The following is a 21,542-nucleotide window of genomic DNA, read 5'->3' as shown; positions in this document are numbered from 1 at the left end:
GGAGAGAGAAAGAAGGAAAAGAAGAAATAAAGGACAGAAGTTGTAAGCACATGAGGTGATAGAAAGGCTAATTGGCTTGATCATGATGGTTATTCAACAAGTCGTACACCTTAAACACACACTATTCCTATATATTATACCCAAATATCAATGAAAGATTTATTTTAAAAGGTGAGGAATTAGCTTTCAGATGCTTTCCTCCTTTTCCAAATGACAGTGAAGTTTACATCTATTTCTCAGTTTCTTTGCTGTAACACTGCATGAGATAAAAAGGAAATTGAATTGATGGCTAAGTCCAATCAAAAAGCCTAAAAAATAAAGACTTTATTGGCAATTTTAAAAATGTAGTCATTTGGCTTTAATGTTCTTGTTTCAAGAGCATTCTGCACACCAATCAATGTTTGGCATTGCCACTGTCCTCTCACCTGAAGGTATGCCTTATGATCCTGTGGCTAGTGGAGTTGGATCAATTTGAGGTACCAGGTCCCTTAGTTTCTAAAACATTATGATTCTGTGGCATGCAGAGAGGGAAATATGATCCTGGCTCCCTAATCCTTGGGAAGGATCTTCTTTCTATACATTTAAGTCATCTCAGAGTCATGAACGCTGCCTGTGGTATTGCGTGTTCATAGATGCTGCCTCAGTCAACCTCCAGAAAGAGGGAACCTGCAGTTTATCTCAAATATATTTGTTTCTGAAGATTGATGTGAGGGAAACAATATACCTTGACTTTTCTGGCCAAAACAACTATTCTACGATTTAAAAACCAATGTGCAATACAAAAACTATTGACAATATGATGTACTGAATTTATTCAGAAGTCTTAGTTGCTATGGTTTAAGTGTGTCACCTTCCAAATTCAAGTGTTGAAACTTAATAGCCAAGGTGATAGTGTCAAGAAGTGGGGACTTGAAGAGGTGATTAAGCTGTGGGGACTCATTATCAAAAAGGCTTCAGGATGTGTCTGGCTGGCTTGCTCTTCAGTTTCTGCCAGGTGAGAACACAGTATTCTTTCCCTGTGGAGGATACAGCAATAAGGCACCATCTTGGAAGAAGAAAGAAACCCTCACCAGCAAACTAAACCTGCTAGCACCTTGACCTTAACTGCCATTCCCCAGAATTAGGAGAAATTCCTATTCTTTAGAAATTTCCCAGTCTCTGATATTTTGTTATAGCAGCACAAATATTCTAAGACACTTAGTCTCTCCCCCCCCCCCCACTGGCTATGCTTTGCCAAGTTTCTTAACCACTCAACCCTCTGATCTTTTATTTTTCTTATAAAAGAAGGGCTTTAAGCAGGTGATGTCATATTTTCTTCAATAGTAATAGTTACAGCAATAATACAAAAAAAAAGGGGGGGAGCATGGTAGCTCGTTGAACTAATCCAGTATTGTGACTATAAGGTGAGATCTAAAATCTTCCTGGGTTCAAAGAACTGGCTGTACCTTGAACATTTTAATTTCCTCACCTGTACAATGGGACCATGTGAGATGTGGACCTCAGAAGGTTGTTAAGAAGATTTATTGAATAATATATGTAAGATGGTGGTCACAGCTCAAGAATGAAAGCCAGTCAATAATAGTAGTGGTAGTAGTAGAATTAGTTCTTGGATCTGATTCTCACTATTCTACAACCCTATGGATTAACATCAGTATTTTATAGAAGAGGAACCAAAGTTCAAGGTGGTTAAGTAATTTTTAAAATGTCGTATGACTAGGAAATAACAGTCAGATTTTTCAAACTAGTTCTAATTTTAACCAGTGGCATACTTTCAAGCTTCATAATTCTGTGAAAATCCTGTTTTGATTAGAATTATAAAATGACACTTATGAGTTAGTTACTCTGTCATTTTTGCTCCCAAAGCACTTTATACACATAACTAGCAAAGCATTCATCATGTTTTATAACTTTAATTGTTTTACTTGTCTCTGACCCATAGAAGACAGGGAACTTTGGGATGACAAGGATCATAGTTTTCAAGGTCAAGGGATGTGAATCCTCATACATAGTAAACACATAGGAAATATCTTTTGAACAAAACATTTTAAGAAAATAAAGAATCTCTAGCAAAACAAAACAGAGCAAGACTAAAAACAATTTCATTGGGTTAATTTGGCTTTATGGAAGAAAAGCAGAAAGTAGGGAAATAACATTGAGTCAGGACAATAGTGTAAATAAACATCCAGGGTAAGATACTATTTAGCCTCAAGGCAAGAAATGGGTTTCATTTTCAGGTAGTTCCTCCTGAAACAATTACTCTGAACTAAGGTTTTAATGGTTCTTGCAATGAACATAATTAAAATCAATCAAAATTTTTTATATCCAAGAAGTTTTAAATTTAGAGACCTGACTATTAAATTCAGACCAAACAGAGACTGTTCATTTCAAAGACATTTTAGGAGAAATTCACTATAGTTGATGTTTCATATTAAAATTTATACCATCCATCATCCTAATAGATCATCCATATGATTTGTCCATCACATTATGAGAACAAAATGCTATCTTGTCTCCTTGATGGCATGTCTGAAAAAAAAAAAAAGAAAGAAAGAAAGAAAGAAAGAGAAAGGAAAGGCGGGGCGGGGGGGGGAACACCACACTGTTCCTTCTCTAGTTTTTTTTTCTTTGAAGTTGTTCATAGCATACAAGGTCTGGCATCAGGAGTAATTAGAGTAAACCATGCAGAAATCCCAAAGGAAGTGGGCAGGTAGGATAATGTTTGCTGCATTAAAAACTTAAAAAGAAAGCTCAGTGTTTTAGAGGACAAGAAGGTGAATAAATCTTTACAAGGAAGATTAAATGAATGAATCAGTTTTACCTGCTTAAATGAAAGTCCACTGGTCATATTCTGAGATGCAATCATAATTTTAGAAGTTAGCAAAGCTGTACACAAAATAGGCACACCAGTGTTTCTGAAGATTATGACCAGCAATAACTATACAGGAGGATCACTTGAGATGCTAGTCTCCACCCCAGGCTGAAGAGAGGAAGCTGAAAATCCTGTCTGGGGCTGGCCCCAGCTTTTGCTCCTAACAGTTCCCATGAGAGATTTGGAAGTTCTATCTGCAGGATGAGGAGGCAGAGTCCCTAACAGACAGAGTCCCTTTAAAATCAAAATCTTTCTTTATTTTCTTCAAAAAAATATTTTTCAACTAATTTTATTTGTGTCAAATTCATCACATGTATGATGTATCTATATTTCCTTTTTTTTTTTTAATAAAGGAAGAATGTTGAAACTTTTTAAAAACCAAAATGAGTACAAAAATAGGTTTCCTGAATTTTATAACCAAAAATGACCCCAAAATTGCAAGGAACATATTTATAGGCATCCTATATTTTATCTATTCTTACTTATATTTTATCTGTGCAAAAAGGACAAATTTTCAGCCTGAAGACAGCTAGCACATCATTCACAAAGGATCTAACATGGGAACCGATGTGGAAAAAAAACTACATTTGTCCCACAAATGACAAATTAATCTATATTTTTAAAGCATTTTCTTTGTTTTGAAAATAAGAATTCAAAAGCAGTCATAATAATCTAAGAGCCTCTATTATAGACATTTTATTACTTTCCTTAATCTAGCTTTGACTCGATGCAGTAAGTGTTGTTGCTGTTTTTTTTTTTTTTTTTTTTTTTTTTTTAAGAACTAGGTTTTTATTCAGTAAAATAGTCTGAAAGAAACCCAACTGTCATCCAAACTAAAAGTTGTGCTTAATTTTTTATCTAAACAAATGCAGTGGCTCTTTAAAAAGAAAAAAAAAAAATCACCAGTACTAAAATGGACATAGCCAGCAAGACCTCCTGGAAGTCACACCCGCAGGAGGAGATGCTGATAAGCCTCCTTCCAGAGCTGAGCTGGGCCAACAGGTGTGGCCACAATGTGAGCAGATGTTTCCACGTGTGGGAGTTGGGGGTTGACTATCTATTTGCTGCCTTTGCCTTTTCCTTCATGTCATTCACTGTGGCAATGTATGTTCTCAAGCTGTCCAACTCCTTTGCCTTACTTTATGCCTCTATTTGGTAGAGCTGTGGGTTGTGGTGTGCTATTTCTTTCTTGCATATTTTTAGATAATTGTTAAGATTTTTTTTTTTTTTCTTTTTTGTCTTGCTGTTTTGGGACTCTCAGACTTTCTGGTCACTGTTTCAGTGTATGATTTTATAGGAAACAGAGACAGAGAAAGAGAGAAGTGGTGGAGGAGGAACAGTAGGGGCATTATTTTTAACAATAATGCCAAAGGCAGATGACCTTGCCCTAGCTCTGCTTTGACCCGGGAAGTTGAACTGCCCCAGGAAGTCATTAACAGAACAGTAGTTACTGTTTTGTCAGGTCTTATTGTTTAATTAGATCACAACTTAGATCCCAATTTTAAAATCCTTTTGGCACATGCCATAATTCTCAGTCCTTAGCATCAAAATACTTCCGAGCAGCTGTCTATATAAGGCAAAAAGGAAGTAAATTCAATATTTGAACCTTTTTGGGGAAGTATTAGGGATTGAACCACTGAACCAGAGGTACTTTTTAATTAATTAATTTATTTATTTATTGGCAATAACAGACTGTTTGAGTAAAAGGTTTCTAGTGGTCAGTCACTCAAACATTTTATGGAAGTAATTACACCCTGTGGCTTTCAAATGCTCAATTTAGCAGAGGCTTCCCCGGAATCCCAGAAAGTGCTCTGTACCATAGCTGGAGAATGGCAAGTCCTGGGTCTCCCAACATCATCTCCCTGCTTGAAGATGTTTTCTGCTGTGTTTACAGACTGGAACCTGAACCTTTCTAGAAACAATGAAGAATTGGAGTTCTAGACCTGGCAATGACGAGATGTGTGGTGAATTGTCTGCGTTTGGTTCTAATAGCTCTAACCCCTCAGAGCTAGGCTTTCTCAGGGTATATCATGGAAATTAAAGCCATCCAAAAATTAGAGGGGAAAATCTGTAAAATCCCAGAAATCCTGGGTCCAAGGAATGTGGTTGCCCCTCACCCAGTTTGTTTCAAGGGCTAGATACTTTTAGTAAAAAGTGCCTCAGATGTTAGAACTTAACAAGTCTTTTTCCAAGGAGATCACTTCGCCCATCAGTGGATCTGATTTTCCATGCTTCTCCTCTAATGAAGCAGCCTGTGTTCCATTTTGCTTAATTTCATCAGTGCCACTAGCGATGCTACTAAAAACCTATAAACAGGTTTATCTTTTTCTTCTTTTCTTTTTTCTTCTTTCTTCCTCCTTTCTCTCCTTACTCCTTCTCTTTTCTATGTTAAAATCCATTAATTACTTTTCTTGCTAGTGTCTTCCTCCATAGTTTTCAGTGAACAAAGCTCAGTGTGTTGTGTTGATAGTTTCCAGGTCCTAAGTCTGTACATTTGTGACTTTGCTTTTCCCAATGTTATTATTTATTTTTACTATTTTTCCAAAGTGTAATAAGAATACAAGTTGTATGAATAAAGTAGTATAATAATAGTTAGGAGAGATAACTGCTTAGATTGCTGAGATCCAGTGAGATTTTGGCAGGAACAATGCTTGAGTCTAGTTCTGAAGCATAAGAATTCAGGTGGAAAATGGAATGGGGGAAGCATTCCTCTGCTAAGATAGCATCTATGCATAGGACCTGAGGGGCATGGGCAGGGAACTAAAAGAATGCGATTGCAAGTAGTGAGTTCAGTATGAAAAGAAGTAAATTGTGATGGTTGAGAAATAAGTAATAAGGATGAGAGAGAAAAGAAAGGATCAAGTCAAAAAAGACATTGCACATTCCATTGGAATTTGGTTTTTATCCTGTTGGTAAAGAGAATAATAAAGAATCTTAATTAAAAAAAGTGATAGGATTTCTGTATCACTCTGGTAACATGTGAACAACTAGTGAACAATGCAGGGGAGAAATGGAGCAAGAGAGAATGGTCAGGCCTAAACTCAGGTAGTAATAAGAAAAAGTAGTTGGAGTCCATACAACTTGGTGATGAAGATGAGAAAGATAAAAAGTGGAGAATGACTTTCAATTTCCTGACTTGGAAAAATTACAGAATTGCAGAAGTGGTTCATTTATTTATTGAGAAAGAGAACACAATGATGAAAATTCCAGACAGAGGGTCAGTTCCCCTATGGACATGTTGAATTTGTGGTGCCTGTTGTATGCTTAGAAGTTCTAGTTGACTGAGTCATAAATTTGGGATCAGTCTACAGAAAGTAATGAAGTCTTGGGAATACAAGAGATCACCCAGATAGGATTTTGAATAAGAGTAGAAATCTCAAGACAGAATCCTGGAGAGGAGCTACATTTTAGGCATAGACAAAAAAAATTAAGTCAAGGAAAATAATGATGAAGAATCATGATAGAGGTAGAAAAAAATCAAAGAACGAATACTTTGACCAAAAAATACAAAAAGATTATTTCAAACAATGCCCAACACTCAAAGGTTCATTGCATTCAGTCATTATTGATGTTGTCCAAATGGTTTCATGGGTGTGACTCTTGTGGATGCCAATTGCAATGAGATGAATTTAGTCAGTTTTAGTAATTGTGTCTTTCAAAGAATTTGTCCATTTAATTTAAGGTGTCATATTTATTGGCATAAATTTTTTTATAATATTCTCTGATTATCACCTTAATATCTGTAGAACTCATAGTGATGTACTCTACTTCTTTCTCAGTATTGTAGTTTGTCTTTTGTTTATATCTTGATCAGTTATATATTTATCAGATTTATTGATTTTTTATCAAGCAGCAATATTTTATTTCATTGGTTCTCTATTCTTTTTATATTTTATTACTTTATTGTATATTTTTTATTACCTTTCTTTTGCTGATTTTGGGTTTACCTTGTTCTTCTTAAAAGTTTCTTAATATAGATTAGATTATCGATTTTAGAATTTTAAACTTTTTCAATACAAGCATTAAAACTCTAGAAATTGTCCCAAACTTCAGTTGCAGCCTGTGATTTTGATGTATTGTGGTTTTAATTTTCCTTCATTTTAAATATTTTCTAATTTTCCTTGTGGTTTTCTTCCATGAGTATCTAGAAACATGTTGCTTTGTTCCTTATACTTGAGGATTTTTCCAGATAACTATTTGTTATTAGTTTCTAATTTAGTTTCTTCATGGATAAAATACACTGAATAATTTCAATTATATTTTAAAACTATTGAAAAATGTTTTCTGGCCTAGAATATGATCTATGTGGATTTCTGCACACACTTCAAACAGCATGTATTCTGCCAACATTGATTGGTATATTCTGTAAATGTTAATTATATCAAGTTGTTTAGTATCGTTCAAATCTTCTACATTCTAATTGACTTTCTGACCCCTTGTTCTATCAATATCTGTCCTTTCAGTTTATTTAGCTTTACTCTGTGTATTTTGAAGCATCATTATCATGTGCTTACATATGTACAATCATCCATGTATTTGATAGATGGCTTCCTTTAATGTCATGAAATTCTAGGTAGTACACCCTGTTCTGAAATATGTTTTATCAGATAGTAATTACAGTCACTCTTGTCTTTTCATTTTATTTTATGCTTAGAGTATTCATGACATAAGTTTTACATCTTTTTATATTTGGCCTATTTTCTATTTGTGTTTTATAGTGAAGAATTTTTTTTGTAAACTGCATGGAATTATCTATTCTTATACTTTATATCTTTCAGTTGGGAGTGTTCAGATCATTTACATTTAATACAATTATTCATGTTGTCAAATTCAAATGGCCAACTTGCTGTTTTTGTTGTTGTTTTGGGATTTGCATTGTTCCCTGTGTTATTGGAGGTTCATATTTCATTTTCAATGACCTGGCTAGTAATTCTTTTTTTTCTCCCCCTGAACTGGGGGTTGAACTCAGGGCATTCTACCACTGAGATACATCTTTTTATTTTTTTTTTGGAAACAGGGTCTTGTTAAGTTGCCCAGGCTGATTTTAAACTTGTGATCCTCCTGCTTCAACCTCCTGAATAGCTGGCATTTTAGGCCTGTGCCACTGCACCTGGTTCAACTTGCATCATAAAAATTCTTGTCATCTTTTCTTTATTTTTTCATTACTGCTTTCCTACCTTCTCACAGACTGAGTATTTTTTAACATTTCATTTTACCTCTGCTATTTACTTATTAGCTGTACACTTTTGTTTTGTTTTGTTTTGTTTTTGAGTGGTTACTCTAGAGCGCTCAATGCACTTGAACTTTTATCACAATCACTCCTCCATCTAGGATGACCAACCATTCCTCTTTGCACAGATTTCAGGGCAGGGTGAGGGGTTCCCAGGATATACAACTTACTTCCAGTGCCCAAAACAGGAAAGGGTCAGGCTCACAGGTTTCCCACAATCTGACTCCATCTTGCTCTGTGTGTGTATGCATGTGCATCTGTGGCTACGGTGATGTAGACATTCTGCTTTGGGTTTGTAGTGAACTTTTTGGAATCTGTATTAGTCGGATTTCCATTAATATAACAAATACCCAAGATAATGAACTTAAAAAGAGAAAAGGTTTATTTTGACTTATAGTTTTGGAGATGTCAATGCATAGTCTCTGTTGTTTTGGAGCCTCTGCAAGGCAGCATTTCATGACAGGGCATATATGATAGAGAAAAACTACTCACCTCATGGTAGGGAGTAAAAAAAGAAAGGAAGAGGAGAGGCTGGGGTCCCACAACTCCCTTCAAGAGCCTGTCTTCAACAGCCATAAAACTTCCCACAAAGCACTGCCCCTTAACATTTCTACTGCCTCCTAATAGTGCCAAGCTAAGGACCATGACTTTAACACCTGGGCCTTTGGGGAACATTTAAGATCCAAAACAGCACTGACTTAATTGTTTTCAGCAAATTTGGAAGAGTTTTGATGATCATCTCTTTAAATACCCAAGATCCTATTACACAAATTTTTAAATAATCTAATAATATTCTATAGATTACTGAGGCTCTGGAATGGTGACTTTTTGTTTTTCAGTCTTTTTGTTCTCTTCTGTTTTAAGTAATAAAGATTATTGAACATTTCATTTCATATGAAGCATCTATTAACTATTGCTATTAACCCTATTAAAAACTTTCACTTCAGACTTATGTTTTTCCTGTATAAATGTTAATTGCTTATGTCATATCTTTCATTTATCTTTTCATTATGTTTTTATTCTTCAAATAGGTTACATAATATAATAGATGTTCCCACATCTTTATCTGCTAGGTCTGCCACCTCTTAGCCTGTTGAGTAAATTTTCTCCTGATTAAATATTCCTGCTTGTCAGACTGACTAATAATTTTGAGTGGGATGCTCAGTATTGTCTGATTGTTTGGATTTTGTTGTCTTCTTCCTTTAGAGAGTGTTGGGCATATGGGTAGTGGGTGGGCACTTAAGTTACTGGTCATGATGATTAATGTTATGTGTCAACTTGACTGAGCTAAGGGCTACCCAGGTAGCTAGTAAAACATTACATATGGGTACATCTGAAAAAGAGTTTCTGGAAGAGACTAGCAATTGAAACTGTAGACTTGTAGAGAAAGACCTGTCCTCACTAATGTGGGCATGTACATAGGCATTATCCAATCTTTTGAAGATTAAAAGGACAAAAAGGCCCAGGAAAGATAAATTTATTTTGTCTTCTGGGGCAGAACTTCATCACCTCCTGTCTTCAGACATCAGAACTCTAAGTTCCTTGGGCCTTCAAACTCAAACTGAGTTTTGTTACTAGTTTTCCTGGTTCTCTAGCTACAGATGGCATGTAATGGGACTTCTCAATCTTTTCATCACGTAAATCAATGCTCATAATAAATCCCCTCACATATTTATATGTGTTCTATTTCTATGGAGAAACCCTGATTAATACACTATGGACATGTTTGAAGCATTATTAGTTCATGTAGATCAGTCTTAATTTTGCTGCTGTCTGCATAACTTGTAAAACAGAACTCCTCTGGAGTCCTAGGTGATGACAAAGGATTTTCAGCTCTAGCATTTGGGAGCTAAAACATGGCTTTGTCCTTTGTGAATTTGTTCAAATTATTTCTCTAGTTCTTTCTCCAGTTTTACATGCATGGCCTAATACTCAGCAAAAACTCACACAAATTTTCAGAAAAAAAAAAAAAATTTGCATAGTTCCCCTCTTTCTGGAAGTTTGTGTCAAGACTTCTAGCTACCTCCATTTCCTGAGCCCTCTCAGTTTAAATTTTAACTCTATGTCCTAAACTGAGAGGGTTTAGAGCTCTGTTTAGGTTTCCTTCCCTGTATCTTTGGGCTGGAAATAGACCTCAGGTAAAAACTCAGGGATTATCGAGCTCATCCTTTTGTTTGTCTCTTCTTGAGGATGACAGTTCTGCACTGTCTGTTGTCCAGTGTTTGAAAAGAGTTGCATCATGTGTTCTGTTGACCCTTGTGATTGTTGTGATGGAAAGTTACATCTAGTCCTTGCTTTTTCATGATGGCAAAAGCAGATCTTTAAAATTTAGGGTTGCTTACTATATAGCATTAGGATGTCAATAATTGACTAATACAAAAAATTTCAATGTTCCAGGCTTGTCACTAAGGATATAAAAATGGGTAAGAAGTCTACCCATGAGAAACATAGATAGTCAGATGCAGATGATAAGGTGGTGTGTTCAGTGCAATGATGATGGTATACAAAGAATTTTATAGATCTCAACCTCACCTTTGTGAGTTATTCTACATGTAAGGATAAAACTCAAAATTGGGTTCTACAGGTGGTTTTAAACCAAGCATAATATAGGGAAGGGATATTCCATGATTATGTTAGTCAGCTTTCTGTCACTGTGAACAAAATACCTGATGAGCAATTTTGGGGAGGAAACGTTCATTTTGGTTTACAGTTTAGGAGGCTTATTCCATAGTCAGCTGACTTCATTGATCTGGGCCCATGGTGAGTCAGAACATCACAGGGGAAGGGTATGCTTGTCAAGAGCTACTTTGCCCATGGTGGCAAGTTAAGAGGGGTTGGGGAGGGAAGATACATATTTTTCAGGGCATACAACCAGTGATCCATTTCAAGTCATGCCCCACCTGCTTACAGTTACCACCCAGTGAGTCCCTTCAAGGATGGACTGATTCCATTACAGCTCTCAAAATCTAATCATTTTAACTCTGAATATTCTTGCATCAACATAGAAGCTTGTGGTACAAAGAAAAGAAATAAGTTACAGTAAGAGGACTACAAGAAGTTTGGTATTTCTGAATCATAAAGTGGGGAATGTCAGAGAGAGTCAAAGAGGCTGGCGAGAAGGCAGAGATCAGATCATGAAGGGCCTAGCCAGCACACTTATGAGTTGGACTTTATCTTAAGGTATGGGAAGTCACTGAAGTGATTCAGGAAATGGACCAAAGTATAGGCAATGTAGAGTAAATTAGGAAGTTATAAAACTAAAGCCAAGGCTATTTCAATACTCCAGGAAAGGGATGCTGACAGGCTGAACTGGAATCATGGTGGTGGTTAGGATGAGAAAAAAACAGACTTGATAAATGATAATAACTCCTTCCCTTTTTGAGTGTGCACTGCGTTCTAGGTGTTAAGTATTCTATCAGACAACTTAGCGGCACAGTCCATATCTTAATGACTACTACTGCTTCAAGATGATTCCTTAGTGTTATATTTGCCTTCTTACTTGTCTGACTTCTTTTCTGAAGTGGAAAACTACCAGAAGGCAAAGACTATGCCTTGATGTTTGTAATGTCCCCAGGGCAGATAACAACCCCCTCAGACAAAAGACCCACTGTGTGGAGAAGCACAAATAAAGAAAATAAATAGAAAAACTGTTTCCAAGAGTTGTGAACAAAGAAGATGAAGTAAAATCAGATAGGGAGTTTTTTTTGGACAGGATAAATCCTCTGTGAGGAGAGCAGTTTAAGTCACCCAATTGTCTGGGGTTGACTTGTTTCTAGGAAGAGAAAGAATGCCTTGCTTTTGTAGGAACAGCGAGTGAGGAAGAAAATGGTGTATGCTAATATCAGAGAGGGATCTGAAGTCAGATCCATTCCCAGAGCAAGTCTTGTAAGAAATTTGCATTTCATTTCAAGTGCAATGAAAAGTCAATGGAGGGTTTTAAGGAGGAGGAGAAGGATGATAAGATCTGATTTACATTTGAAAGGAGACATTGGAAAGTGGGAGGGAAGGAAGTGAAAATTAGAGAAAGGAAGTTTAGAATTTGAGGCATGAGATGGGTAATTCAGTAAGAATGCAATCTAAAATATGGCTGTGTTTGGAGATCTTTGGAGTTTTGGAGCAAAAGAAATTTGAGGGTCAAGATGTTTTCCATTTCATTGTCTAAATCTTTGAGAATGATAATTGTTGGTGATGAAGAGATGTGCTTATGTCATCCAGAAAAGGGAAAAAAATATCTAGATAAAAACATAACAAGGGAGAAATTTTGGCATAGACTTATGATGCAAATGTGCAAAAGGAGGAGGAGGAAAAAAGAAATAGCTGGGTAAATCAATGAAGTACCCGTGTGCAATGAGTAGACTGGGGGGCTCTAATGGGTACCAGGTGGATAAAGTTTGGTTTCAGTTGAAGTAAAGAAACAGATGAAGTGTTTGAGGAAAATGGTGACAGCAGGAGGTCCACGAGTAAGAGAACAGGTGTTCCACAGTCCACCCTGCAGGACTCTCAGGGAGAGGAAGGATAGCTGAGATCAGGACACTCTACCTGCTCCCACTCCAGGTCTATCACAGTTCTCATTCACAGATTCTAGAGTCACCTGGATGTGCAATGAGCCCATGTGGCAATTATGGACAGAGTTGATATTCCCATTCCATTTAGAAAAATATAGTGCAAACTGGATCCAAGTGCACCAGGATGGAGAAAGGGTGAAGGGAAGATAAAACATCTTAATTAATTCAAACAATATTAATGCAGTGCAGAGAGTGAGTGGTGGGAACTGAGAAACAGAGAGATACAGAAGAATTAGAAAAGGATGCTGAAACTTGTGAAAAAGGAAGAGGGCAGGCAGGGAAGCAAGCACAAGATGTTGGGTTTTAAGTACTAAAACATCATAATACAACTAGACTTCAGTGAAAGAACTGAATGCATTTCCTTATCCATTAATTCCATAATCTGATCAAAAAGCATATGGGTTTGTGAAAACATAATACATAAGCGAGCCAAAACAATTAGGGTAATTTTCTGATTTTTAATATGATCTAACTTCTATACATATGAAAAGTAAATGCCTCCACTAGGGAATAAAACACTCTGCATACCCTGTTTAGCATCTATGAGCGTGTTTGTCATATGGTTACTAAAATGAGTTATAGTCAATCTTCAGCCTGTATGTTCATTCTGTATATCACTAGACACTGGCCTTAGGGACTGCACACATCTGCTGGAAGTCACATGTGCTCTATGAGAATCAGAATTAAAAATTATAGCTGCTTCATCTAATAAGACAATAGGGAATCTCAGCTATTACAGCCCTGTAGGAAAACTTTTCCCAATAATATTTCAATCACATTCCATGGGAAGTGTATTGGGTGCTATTGTTTTAACAAGTGCATTGGCTCATTTTTCACAATTGTGGGCATACTGCAGCATTTGGGGATGGCAGCTTCCCTTAACCCTCTCAGAGCAGTATTAACCCTGAGCTCTCATCAGACATCCATCAGCTGCCCCTCCCGAGCTGTCACTATTCCTCAACATGCCTCTTTGCTCCAATCGAGCCACCCTGCTTACTATTCTCTGTATATGACTTGCTAATTTTAGTGCATATTGCTCTGAATCATAGCATGTCACAGCTGAAAAGGCTCTTAGAGATTTAGACCAGCCCTCTTCAATTTACACCTGAGGAAACACATTTCATTAGTCTTTCAAAACCTAGCTCATTCCCTCAGACTGCTTTCCCTGTTAAGTTGTAGCAGTTGTGGAAAAGTTCTTTCTTCATTCTTCCTCTTTCTTTTTCTTCTTTTCTTTTCTTTCTTTTTTTCAACTTCTTTAGCTTTTCTAATTTCTTATCAGCTGAAAAGAGGAAGCCTTAGATAAGTTAATGTGCCTCCCTTGGCCTCCATTTATTTTGCTATGGTAGGCAAGGGCTAGAGATTTGATCATTTCTAAGGTTCCTTTTTACTCTGTTTTGATTCTCCAAATCAAATCTGCCTTTGAGGTTCCATGTTTTATAAATGTTCTTGGTCATCTATGCAGGCCGTGCTTTCTTTGCAAGGAGTCATGTCCACTGAAGTTGGTGCATGCTGGCACTCGTTCCTCACTTGGCAATATTCCATGGTGACCAAGGTCAAAGGCCAGTTACCACAAACCTGTGCCAAGTGCCGGATCAGTCCCACACGTGTGTGCTTCAGCTAACACTGCACAGTGCAAAGCAAGCATTGCCTTGAATTCTTTCTACCCCTCCACACTGAACATTGTCATTAGTTTGGTTTTGGTTTTAGCTTTGGTTTCTTGTTTGTTTGCGTTGTTTGTTTTGTTATTGAGTTTGTGTTTTGTTTTCCCTCTTGTAACTCATTCTCTAGATTATCTTTAGAGAACTAACTTTTCCTTAGTAAACAAGCGCTAATTCAAGGACATTGTCTCTCCCTGGTCATCAGTAAGTCCATGACCAGAACTGAACCAGTGAGATATATATTGCAATCCCAGGATTGAAAAGGGATGGAGGAGAGTCACCCGACAGCATCGGATTGGAGAAACTAGTTCCAATTAAAGAGTTCCTTTTAGAACTGGACTTGTTCTTGTACATTCTGAGGTCTGCTTCTGTGGCTCATTCTTGTACTAAATCCTAGTTCTTCTTCAGTTAATGAAAAATCAGTCTGTGTTGTGATAGAAATACCTCACCAGTTGTAGTGTCTGGATTTGCTTGAACTAGCACTGTTTCTCTATTTACAAACTTCATCACCCAATACTATTCATTGATTGCCCCTCAAAATTCTGAATATCTACTTGTTTTGTATCCATTTGTAATCTGACTCTCACCTCATTTAAACATCACTTTTGAAAGTCACTTACTGGTGAATACAAAGTTTCGGGGTTTTTTTTTTGTTGTTGTTGTTGTTGTTTTCCTTTCTGGTAAATTCTCCACTTTTAGATGTTTTCTTGAAGTATTTGACGAGCATGGAAACTCCCGTTCTCCTTTGTTCTCTCCATGCTACAGTGTTCTAGTTTATACCATTTCTCTAACAGCTCTTCCACTCCTCTTGTAAATATGACTTCTTTTTTCACCTCTTGAATGTTAACATTTCTGTCAGTATATTTGGGCTTCTACTCCTAGTCCTTTATGTTTCACGGTGGCCACGTGTTTCTCAGCCTAGGTCATCTGTTTCCCAATCCCGGGGTACACCATAGTCTACTGAGAGAAAAGGCTAAGGTTACACAGGAAACAGCTCCTTGGAGAATAAATTTTCCTTGAAACTTAGGAAGAAGAAAACATTATGCTTATATTAATACAACATTAGGATGGATTTTTAAGGTAGGAAGCTGCCTCTTCTCTCTTTTTTATTTCTTCAATATATTATTTGAAAGGGATCCATCAACTCCCTCCTTACTCATCCACAGATGGAACAGCCTGGGATACTACTCTGTCATCAGGCATAATCCTTTTTTTTTTTTTTTTTTGCAGTGCTGGGGATTGAATCCAGGGCCTTGTGCTTACAAGGCAAGCACTCTACCGACTGAGCTATCTCCCCAGCCCCAGGCATAATCTTGAAGTGACATTTGGGGAGCACTTCCCAGGGTGATCATATTGAATTATGTCATTATAACAAAGTGCTGTAGAGTATGGGCTCTGATATCATATGGTCCCATGTTCTATCACCTATTCACTTACCTGAACATGGGCACATTATTTGACCTGTCTGAGCTTAAGTGCCCTCACTCATGAAGTGGGAAAATAATATCTACTTATAGAGTTGACAGAAGAATTGAATGAGATAATGCATGTAAAATGAAATGTGTCCAATGAAAGCCGATTGCTGTAAAGAACTGCTATTTATCTGTATAAATGATGACCAAATCTTCATCTCTAACCCTGTGCATCCCCTCTCAGGTTCCAGTTTGTGAATTACAGTGATTATTTAGTGGTATTGTTTATTTCTTAAATTCCAAACTGTGGTCTTCCTTTAAAAAAAAGCATTAACTTCAGGCTTCTCTATTTTCACCTATCGCCACCACCATTTTGTCTAGCATTAAGGTATAAACCTCTGACTTTTTCATCCAAATCACCAATCCATCTCCAATCTCTTGATTAGACTAAAACTTATAATCTTGCTTCTGTAATGTCTCACTTGAGTGACCCCCCCTTTTCTGTTACAAGTGATAAACCTACATGGACATGTTGATGTCACCCAATGTTCATAGTTTATACTAGGGCTCACTCTTGGTGTTTTATATCCTATGAGTATTGATAAGTGTACAATGGCAAGTATCCTCCATTATAGTATCATACAGAGCAGACTCATTGACTTAAAAACCCCGTATGCTCCACCTGTTTATCTTTATCTCCCCTAACCATTAATAGCTACTGAATTTTTTTTTAACTGTCTCCATAGTTTTGCTTTTTACAGAATGTCAGAGTTGGAATTCTATAGTATGGAACCTTTTCAGAGGGCTTCTTTTACTTAGCAATGTGATTTAAGTTTCCTCCATGTCTTTTCATGGCTTGATAATGCATTTCTTTTTAGCATTGAATAATGTTCTATGACCTGGATGTACCAAGTTTATTATATCCATCCACTTACTGAAGGTCATCTTGGTTTCTTCCAAATTTTGGCAATTATGAATAAAGCTGCTATAAACATTCACATGCAGGTTTTTGTGGAGACATAAGTTTTCAAGTTATTTGGAGTGTGATTGCTGGATCATATGATAAGAGTATATTTAGTTTTATAAGAAACTGCCAAACTGTCTTCCAAAAGTAACTATACCATTTTGCATTTCTACTAGCAATTAATAAGTTTCTGGTGTTCCTCAATCTCGCCAGCATTAGATATTGTTAGTGTTTTGAATTTTGATTATTATAGTAGGTGTGTAGTTGTTTTATTTTGCAATGTCTTAATGACATATGAAGTTAAGAATTTTTTTTCATATGCACATTTTCCATCTTTTAGTGAGGCATCTGTTGAGGTCTTTTGTTCATTAACTATTGGGTTATTTTCTTATTGTTGAAGTTTAAGAGTTCTTCTATCTTTTTGAAAATAGTCTGTTTTAGGTATGTCTTTTTTGAATATTTTTCCCAGTCTCCAGCTTGTCTTTTCATTCTCTCAAGAATGTCTTTTATAGAGAAGATGTTTTTAATTTAAGCAAAGTACAACTTATCAATTTTTAAAGAATTGAACGTTTGGTGTTGAATCTAAAAAAATTATACTCATTGTCATCTGGGTTTTCTATTTTAACTTCTAAGAGTTTCGCCTTTTACATTTGAGCCCATGACCCATTCTGAATTAATTTTTGTGAAGGGTATATGGTTGGTGTCTGGATTCATTTCTTTGCATGTAAATGTCCAGTGGCTCCAGCATCAATGGTTAAAAATACTATCTTGACTTTAACCCTGAAGACTCCTTTCAGATTTCCGGCTTCCATAATTTAAAAGGAAATAAATTTCTTTGGCTTTAAGCCACTAAAGCCATCATATTCAGAAGCAATGGGAAATGAATACAATTGTATTTATCAAATTGGGTTTTGAGAGGATCAAATAAGAAAAACAAACATATCTGAAGAACCCACTGCAGTACTATATACAAAATTAATTTATTGCGTCTATCTATTTAAGAAGGTGAGTAACACCACAGAGAGGCAAATGGACTGAAGGAAATTAAAGATATGTGTAGACAGCAAATAACATGTTTATTGCATAGTCACACAAGAAAGGAAGGTGGCAGGAGGCTGGAGAGAGTGGAGATTGACCTCTGATTTCCTGCCCCGATACAGTCATCCGCTCTTCCCTTTTCCCCATTGGGTATCTACAGTTCACATTGGTTAAAGGTGAACTTCCTAGGCTAGAGTAATGAGAAAAATATCTGGCCCACTTTTCCACTGGCCTAATGTTAACGTTTTCTGTATATCATCCCAACCTGCAAATAACCAGAGCTGTTTCATGCGTGATTATTTATTTTAATTCAGCATTTATTTCCTTACGAATACTCACGGCACTTACAACTTTGATTTCCGACTTCCAAGTGGATAAAACTGGCACAGTAACTGCAATCTCAGGACCTTCCAGTGTACTGTTCTTCACAGGGCTATTCTTTCTGGAAGAGAATAGTCAGAAATCAAAGACCTGTTCAGGAAATGTTCCAGAAACATTTGACAACTGTGTTTTGTCCCTAGGTAATTTGATCAAGTGACATGTGTGTCCAGTGAGTTTCCATCTATTATGTGGGATGGCCAGGAAAAAATAAAAATGAAATTGAAAGAAAAGCCATAGAGCAATCGTGTTTTCCTGAGTCCACAATTTATGTGATTGATATTGGATATAGAATTCTTTCTCTTTTGACACAATCAATTACACTGACTAATTTTTTCTAATCTCAGATCAGTGCATACCTGCATATTGCAGCATTTTCCTGAAGACTCATTATAATCACCATTGAATATTTATTGAGAACCCACTGGGCACAGAGAACCGTACTAGGCATGCGATCAAGAGAAAGCCTATTTCCAGCCAAGTCCTTTTGTTTCTACCCTGTTCTGAGAGTAATAACATACCTAAGGAAAGTGGAATTCTGCACATAATCAAACTTATTATCTGATTTGATCATTATTTTGATTGCTACTTATGATTTATAATGGAGGTCATTATTTTATTACATACTTTCTGTATATAATTAAGTTACTTTAAATGAAGACTTTCATTCAGCTCAAGTTAGTAAGAATAATGTATTTCTGATTTTCTCATCATCGACCAAAGAGAAATTGAACCACAGAAAAGATGATATACTATTGAAGCTCTTTTTTCAAAAATTTAGCATGCATTGTATATATAAATGGGAAGATTGATAGCATTTAGCTTGAGATAAATTTCATTGTTTCAAAAATTATCAGAAGTATGTCAAGGAAACTAAGTTCCTTGCACCATATGGGGCTCGAATTCTCTCATCACATTACACGTTTCAAGTTTTATAGGTAAAAAAAATCACTTTGTTACAGTTGCACGTATATTTCGTGAGACAAAAGAGATGAATTGATAAAGGAAGAAAAGAAAAATCAGTACCTTTCAAAATAGAATTTCATGTTTTTCATTGTTAGTGAGTTGGTTTATGTGTCAGGCAAACTTTGATCTTAAAATATCTTTCAGAGGCATGATTTCCTCCAGAGACAATTTTCTGTCTTGATATCCTCATAAGTGAAACAAGAATAAATATTTTGTTCCATAAAATATTCCTCCCATGACTATTCGTATCTCTCAAACTTGTCTTTGTGTGAAGGAAGTTTGTGGCCAATTTGCTGGAAATGTTTTTAGCTTTCCAGTAAGCTTTTCTTTCCCTTAAGCAGGAATTATTTCCTAACATCCTAAAAATTGGGGGAAAAATATTCCCAATCACATTATCTTAATAGTCCATGTCTATACCACATTTCTCCTTGATTTCTATGCCTTCCTCCTCTGCTCTTCCTGCACCCTCCCTCTTCTGTCCTTAAAGGACACCTGCGTCATGTGTCCCATGAGAATGTCAGCAGTTGCACACTGTTCCTTCCAGCTCTGACCTGACAAGTGGAGGTGCCTCACCTCTCTGCCTGAGCCACTCAGTGTCAGAGCTACTTGAGTACATTCTGCACCCTTCAGAAGACAAGTCTTCCTTATTGTCCCAGAATCTTCTTGGAAACTAAACCAGATGAATTAGTCACAAGCACATTCTCTGTGATCACAAAGAAAATGTAATCTGGAGTATGTTTGGACTATATTTAAACTGAATATCAGAAGAGAAGCTCTGATAGAAGGAAGGTAATTCTCTACCACTGGCTCCTATTTTTGTTACCAGAATTTTTGAATTAGTCATGTCATAATTAATTCATTCATCAATGTTAATTTGGATATTTTTACCTTCTCAGATTCTCCTTAACTCCTTTGTGATGTTTATGAAGATACTGTGACTAGTAGGCAAACGAAGAGGTTTAAAGAGTCACCCTAACTTATCCACCCAGGGAGTCTAGCTTATCTTCACATTATTGAGAATTCCAGTGCAATAGTGGAATCCTGGCCTCCATCTAGGACCCAACTTTCTCATTTCATCAAAAATTCATTGCTTACAGTTAACCCGAAAGAGAGGCAATCAACACAAGTGCTTTTATTAAGGTTATTTGTTCAAGAACCGACCCACCGCATAAAGAAAAAGCTCACAAATTCTACTTACAGGCTGTGTGTGCTCACCCCAGTGAGAATTTTCACCCATTTTATTTGTAGTATTACAATGTAGCATGACTTTCCGCATAGAAAGACCCTCACTTGGTAGTTTAGGACTAATAACCTGAGAATGTGAATAAGCAATGGTAAAGTCTTGTTCTCCCCGCAACTTAGTCTTATTTCCACCATCCACTCCACCCCTGTGGAGATAAGGAACTGGGTTTTGTATTACAAGTTAGAGCACCCGGAGTGTTATCTTGTAGTGTGCAAACACTCACAGAGAAATCATGGCTGCCTTGGATTTATCTTACCCCAAATCCAGTCTTTACCTCCTTCCAGGAGTTCCCAGAGGATTTTTACTCCTCTGGTTGGAAAAGAAATACAGATTTTTTACCACTTTTCAAGTTAAAATCCACTCATTAGAAAAATGAGTATTTTATTTGTACTATGGTGACTGTGTCCAGAATAAATGATCTCTAAGTAATATCTGACTGGTCAGTAGTTCGGGTATGTGCTCAAGCTTTATTTCTAAGTCAATGTTTAAAATTTTCCATAGAAACAGCATAACAGATGATGGTTGGTTTCCCACAAAAAGATCTTTCCATTCACAATGCAGTGGAACACAATATTATTAGTATTACTATATCTTGGTCTGAATACCACACATCACAGAGATTCCATGGGAAACACACTTATATAGACCTGGGACACATTTCCCTTCCTTTTAATATCAGAATGTGATAAAAAGTCTAAGTAGGGGCGGGGGATATAGCTTAGTTGGTAAAGTGCTTGTGTCACGTGTACAAGGCCCTGGGTTTAATCCCCAGCACCACCACAAAAAAAAAAAAAAGGCTAAGTACATTTTGGGTACTAGTTAACCATATATTTATTAGTTCTTTTTATTCTCTTTCAATCAGCCCTTCACCTATTTAAAATAAAACATTGAGGATGGAGAGCTCATGGGAACAGAGGCACTAGTCACAATCTACATGTGAACCTACTGAACAGAAAAGGAGGGATGGATTACAGCCTCTGCAGCAAGGAAGAGAAGACTTTAAAACTTGACTCTACAGCTTATTGGTTGTTAACCTCCTTTACAACTCTGTTCTCCTACAAGCAAAATGGAAATAATAGTCTACTGAATTAGGCTTTGCAGGGGACGGAGTTTAGATAACCTGTGTAAAGTACTTAGCACAGTGCTTAGCAGGTCTTCCCATTACTGAATCCTAACCTGAGTGTGGCAGTGCCTCGCCTAGAGAACTCCAGTTGTAGAT

General features: G+C 36.6%; 1 long non-coding RNA gene across 1 annotated transcript in view; it reads right to left on the bottom strand.

Annotated features, from left to right (window-relative positions):
- Positions 1-564: 564 nt before the first annotated feature.
- Positions 565-21,542, bottom strand: part of LOC306668292 — a 56,412-nt gene continuing 35,434 nt past the window's right edge. The window contains exons 2-3 of the long non-coding RNA XR_013765837.1: positions 18,076-18,178; positions 565-1,016 (exon numbers count right to left, since the gene is read on the bottom strand). This is a non-coding gene — a long non-coding RNA (uncharacterized lncRNA). The remainder of the gene's footprint in view (positions 1,017-18,075; positions 18,179-21,542) is intronic.

This window comes from Sciurus vulgaris (assembly GCF_902686455.1).
Source record: "Sciurus vulgaris genome assembly, chromosome: 1".
Classification (NCBI taxonomy): Eukaryota; Metazoa; Chordata; class Mammalia; order Rodentia; family Sciuridae; genus Sciurus; species Sciurus vulgaris.
The sequence above is the reverse complement of the archived record's forward strand: the minus strand, read 5'-3'. Positions and strand labels throughout refer to the sequence as shown.